Below are 6,000 nucleotides of genomic sequence, written 5' to 3'. Positions count from 1 at the left end.
AGCAGGGTTAAATTTTTGTGACACAGTTTTTCCACATCCTGTTTAAAGTAAGCTTAAACTCCACTCTCTCATATAAAATATATTTTTCCCTACATAATAGATAAAGTACAGTATTTCAGGTTACTTTTTTAAATATGAAGACTTCCTGAAGTTTTATGTCTTTTTTTTTTGAGCGGGAGAATCCCTAGTTGTCATAGGGGTACTTCGTTTCGTAGTAAAAAATAGGAAGATGTATTTTCTAGCTTAAAAACTTAAATGTCAAGTTTACGCCGTTTTTAGTGTTCGACGATCACTGTGAATGATGGAAGGCATTTTTGTGGCTGAAATTATTTTCATATTCCAAATTGATCTTATTAAATGTGAGAAGACTGAAAAAATTACCGTCTGGCGTGGTCAAGAACCTAGTCTATAAAATTCTCTTTGTTAGTCTCGGACGTGGATGTCCAAAAACAAAGTAAGCAAATTTCACATAGGTACCCAAATAACCTTTTGTAGCACCATTTACATTGAAATGAAATAAAAAATTATGTTGATTCGAAAAATATCGTTTACAAAAGATTAATCAAAGTCACCACAAAATGGGTTTATATAAATATATGTACAGTTAGGGTGTGGAGAATAGGATACTCGAAAAGTATGCAACTGATAACAGCGTATAAGGAGTCAGATACTTATGGGATCGCAATAACGATTGAGGAAAAAGGAACGTATGACGAGACCAGTAAATTCTTGGCACAGGTTGGTGCAGAATTTGCCACTCAACAAATCATCCACTTTCACGCATATGAAAGAATTTTTAGACAGTTTTTAGAAAGAATTTAAAACATTAGGAGAGACTTAAAATCACATTTTTCTTGAAATATCGTATGACCACCGATAAACCATGGAACTATTGTTTATAGAAAGAGTTGAAAAAGAATTGTCGCGATTTTTTAATCCGAAATTCAACCAAACATTGTATCCTTATCGGGCCTTAAACTGTCATTATCGCGTACTCTGACAGAAACAAGTACTATAGTATCGTATGACGAATGTGTAACAATAGGAACACGTGTAGGAAGCTGTTATAATATAATTTGTGAGCAATACGATACGATGCGATATCTTAATTGATGAAGTTGTTTGTTGATTGTTTATTACACCTAGAAGTCACTCACAATTCTGCCCATGAGCATTAAGAGACCCTTTAAAACATATTTTCCTTGGGATATCTGATAGCCAGAGATAAACCATGGAACTATAGTTTATAGATAGAGTTGAAAAAGATTTGTCATGATTTTTCAATCCGAAATTCAACCAAACATTGTATCCTAACGACTATGCAATCCGCACTAAAAGAACCTTTTCATCCCAATTTTGTTGCTATCGCGGAGATTTGCAAGAGTGCAGGGCCGGCTCAAGGCTAAATACTTACCCCGGAAAACTGCAAAAATTATTATTTTCACTTTTAATTTTGGAAAAAACGATTATGTTTTCTAATTATGGAATAATTAATGACACATCGCTGGAATATTTTTATTTCTTGGTCATTCTTTTAGAGCTGGAGAATTTCATAATTGGTATTAGTGAGGATTAGTCATAATTTCTCGTAGTAGTAGCGTTTGCACATTTAAAAATAATATTTTAGTGCAGCTCTCCTATTATTAACTTTTAAAAATTTGCAGATGAATTTAAAAAAAATGATTTCCTAAGTATTTTGCACTCAGCCATTTATCTGAGAAAAATTGTATTAATTTGTATTTAATTTTTCAGTATGTTAGCTCCAAAATGTTGATTTTTCTATTTATGTTCTTCGAAAAATGTATATTTTTTTGTGCTTAAGGATTTAAGGAGTTGCTTAATTTAAGGAGTGTAGCCCCAGGACACAGGTACGGATCAAGAAAAAACTCAAGGGGGGATGGGGTTTGCAAAAAATATCTTGAGCTACTTTTATCGTAAAAAAATCAATTCACGTGCAAACTTTAAGAAAGTTATATTTAAATTGATCATACATATTCAAGACTATGCCATTTTATGATATAAAAAAGTTACGAAAGTGTTTCTGCAATGTTCGGCAAAGTGGGTGGCCCCCCAAGGTCCCGCGCTACCCCTATTTTCGGACATCCCCTATTTTCGGACAGTCCCCCACCGAAAGGAAAGCCTAAATCCAAACACCAGCATTTCTAAAAAAAATATTATTTTTGTAACCGCCGTCTCTATTGAACATAAGAGGCGTTTCAGGCTACATCAACCTGAAAAATCTGCGGTGGCCGAACACAGCCTCAATAATAACCATTCTATCCATTGGGAAGATGTGAAGGTCATGGGGGATTGGCGCCCCCATATGTATCCGCCACTGGTCAGTGTTTCTTGCGATCGTCATTTTTGTTGTGAAGTCACTCGCCGCCTGCTCTGCCCTTCCACCGTTGCCTCACAGGCGTCGACCGCATTCTCTCCCGAGCCATCCGCTACCGTCCGCGCCGTCTCTTTTTCCCCTACCGCTGCGCTGTTCGCCCTCCTCGTCTCGTTTCCATGCCCCATCTTCTGTTCCTTCGTTGGCTCGTGCCACGCGATTGGTGCCTCCCTCTCCTCTTTATTCCCAAAATTGCGATGGGGAAGATGCCCCGCGTACCAAGTGTCCATGCCGGCCGCTTCGTCGCCGCCTGGAATTCGCAGGGCGTTACGACAGTCGCGTAGCCAGGGGGGAGGCCCGGGGGGTCCGGACCCCCCCCCCCCCTCCCACCCGAAATATAACAATACAATTATTGTCGATTTTAATTTTTCTGTTGGATATTTCTGACGAATATATCTCGGGTTCTCAGCCAGGTTAATGATTTTATACAAGCCGACGTTTCGGGAGACGACTTGTCTCCCATCCTCAAGGCTGTGTTACTTTATGGAAGTCCTATTTCACACTGAATATTAAACGTCGGCTTGTATAAAAGCATTAACCTGGCTGCAAACCCGATAAATATTCGTCACAATTATTGTCCTTCGTAAAAGAAAACAAAATATTGAAAAATCACAAATTTACAAAAAGTTTCTTTAACAAATTAAAATTTTTCGATTATGAAAAGTATTAAAATTTGTTTAAAACCCATTACTTAGAGCCCGGTTTTTTTTTATTTCTCCCCCCTTGTTTTGAACCACCCCCCGGACCGAAATTCCTGGCTAAATATATCAAATGGAAACATGGTCGTGCCCAGCGGGGGACAGGATGGGGCAGCTGCCCCCCCTAGAAACAAAAATTGAAGAAGTATTTAAGGAAAATCAGGACTGGATTGAAACGAAAGTTTTCAACAAATTTTCTTTAAACACACGAAAAATGATATTACAATAAGATATGTAACTAAAATAATTTTTTTCAAGCAAATTATTACATAAAATAATAAAGGGCTTTAATAATTTTCTTAAAATGTTAGTTTCATTCAGCTTTTCTATGCTAAAATGTTACAACTTGAACGATCACGGGTTCTATCTCCCCCCTAGTTATGAGCCAGGGTACGCCCTTGTATGGAAAACTTCTTTTGTTTTAAATATACCGAAGCCCCTACAGCGAACCCAACATAGAGGCGCTGGAGTAGCATAGAAGCAAATGTTTTGGTATGGCATGCGTCAATACATAAATGAAAAATACCGTTCTTAGAATAGTGTCATTTTAATTTTACTAGCAATTTTAATGTAGACCCCGCTTGATCTTGAGACCTTAGAAACTGAAGCCTAGTTAGCAGTGGCGCCGACTCCATGGGGCCTGAGGGGGCCCAAGCCCCCTCAAAGTTTCGTTAGGGGGGGCGGAGCCCCCTCAATAATTCAAGATAATAATTAAGTTATATTATGCTTGGAGAAATCACAAATATATATTGGTATTTTTTATTTCCCATGTTTGACGATAGTTATCTTTAAAATACATACAACAATGTGTTAAAACAAATAATTATAAGGTAGTAAGCAGGTTAACTGAAAACAAGTGGTGTGAATTATGATAGTGTTACGGTGCTGCGACACACTTTGAATATAACCTCTTCCCGGGGCAAGACCCCCGATATGGGCCCCCCCAATATTTTTTATAAGTCGGCGCCCCTGCTAGTTAGCCTACCTCTACATAATACCCTGCGAGCCACCTCTATGGTGCTTGGCAGGGGGTGACCAATCACCAACATGCAGCATACAATTCTATTCCCACATGCACACCACACGATCCAAAAAAACCTTACTCATACTTAAAAAATTTACTACAACATTCTTGCAAAGGCGAAACTTACGAACTACTCATTAAGGTAATCTGCCAATAAAGCTAGAACACACTAAACATGCTGTTAGAAATGATATGAAAATTCAGAAACATGTATTAAAGGGATACATAAGTTGGTAGGCTACTCTACAAGTCATCTAATTTATTTAATCTAGTTCTAACGCTGCCGTTATAATCTCTTATTCCTCGAGGAAAAATGACATTCTGACTCTGCTAAAAATGAACACAATCTGTACCCTTTACGAAAATCACATCCTGTAAGTATGCACGAATGAAGGAGGTATTTTTCTAGGGGTATGGGAAAGTGAAAAGGGTGCGCCCACTGAAAATTTCACGAACGCTATGTGCCCTCTTTTGGCTTAAATGAAAACTAGTCGCTAAAAAACCGTCAAGCAGGAAAGGGAGGGAAGAGTGATCACGTGTTTACGTCGGGATATATATACACACGCAGCCTCTCTGCCCTGCCTCACTTCTCGTACGGACTGCTGCTGTCGAGGGAGAACAAACAAGGTCAAGGATTTCGCGCGGGAACGGAAGTGATAAAATTCTTTCCAGCGCAATATTCGCGACTCTTGAACGAAGGAAGGGTGTGCAGCTCTTTGTTGAACTCTCGGCGGCAGAGAGTAAGCTGGGCAACACCAAGGTAAGATTCTACTCACGTTTTAGCATTTATTCGTATCGCTTACGCTAGGTTTATGAAACAACAGTTTTTTGGCGAATATTTTAACATTTTGGAACGTAGGTTTTTGCTGCGGGAGGGATCGTTGCTAACGGCTTTCGGGAGCAGCTGCTTGTTGCGCTTTGTCGTGCGATGTGTCCGGCGATGAATGAAAATTCGGAATTTGTTATCAATTACTATACTCGTCCAACCTCCCCCATCCACCTCCCCCATCCATATGGTGGGGAGGGGGGCGGCGCTGACGCCAGCAGAGCTCTCAGCCCTGTCCTTGAGCGGCGAGCGGACTCTTTTTCGTGGCCGGTGAACAACCTTGTTGGAGACATGGTCGCCGTTTTCTCTGTGACTACGTAGATTTCCGCGGTGTTCAGGTTCCAATTTCTCCATATTTCCGGTGCAACCGCGTCGGTTTGTTGGTGATGACAACAGTTTCGCTGGCACTGCTGCCAGCGAAACTGTTGTTCTTTATATATAAGGCTACTTGTAAGATGCATGCTGATTTGAACTCCATTGTTGGAAGAGCCGTTTGAATGATGAAGCTAAATGTCAGCCGTCCCCCCTGTCAAAATTCTTTCCATGATTCGCTATTTTTATTGCCTCCCTTATCAGCCGAGGGAAATATTTATTTTCTCTGTTTTTTTTAAGTGAAAACTTCTTTAGCGGCGGTAAGCACTTTTGCGGGATGGGGAAAAAGCTTAGAATTCGCGTGAGCGTCACCGACCCGACACCGTGATCGCTACAGCGAGGTGTAGATTTGGGTCTTAAAATTCGTCTCGCACTGTCACATCCTTGGTAGTATAGTGGTCAGTATCCTCGCCTGTCACGCGGGAGACCGGGGTTCGATTCCCCGCCGGGGAGGATTATTTTCTCAATCTCATACAATTTTAAAAACTTTACAATGGATATTTCAACTACGCAGGCTGACTATGGCAAATAAACTTTTTTAATAGAGGCTGTTAAAGTCTTTTTGTTTTAAAAATATTAAAATTGAAAATAAAAATCTATAGTGCATATTGTATAAGTCCATTAAATATAAAGAGCTCGTGCATGAGCGTGCAGAAGAGTGTATACACTATAAAAATACAGGTCAGTA

The 6,000-nt window shown here is 39.8% G+C and overlaps 1 protein-coding gene and 1 non-coding gene across 2 annotated transcripts in view; both read left to right on the top strand.

Moving 5' to 3' along the window:
- The first annotated feature begins 4,700 nt into the window (after positions 1 to 4,700).
- LOC124168344 overlaps positions 4,701 to 6,000 on the top strand; it is a 47,972-nt gene continuing 46,672 nt past the window's right edge. The window contains exon 1 of the mRNA XM_046546531.1: positions 4,701 to 4,874. The gene's annotated coding sequence lies outside the window, so the exon portion shown is untranslated. The remainder of the gene's footprint in view (positions 4,875 to 6,000) is intronic.
- Positions 5,694 to 5,765, top strand: Trnad-guc. The gene has a single exon. It is a non-coding gene; the product is annotated as a tRNA-Asp (tRNA).

This window comes from Ischnura elegans, chromosome 11 (assembly GCF_921293095.1).
Source record: "Ischnura elegans chromosome 11, ioIscEleg1.1, whole genome shotgun sequence".
In the NCBI taxonomy this organism is placed as follows: Eukaryota; Metazoa; Arthropoda; class Insecta; order Odonata; family Coenagrionidae; genus Ischnura; species Ischnura elegans.
The sequence above is the reverse complement of the archived record's forward strand: the minus strand, read 5'-3'. Positions and strand labels throughout refer to the sequence as shown.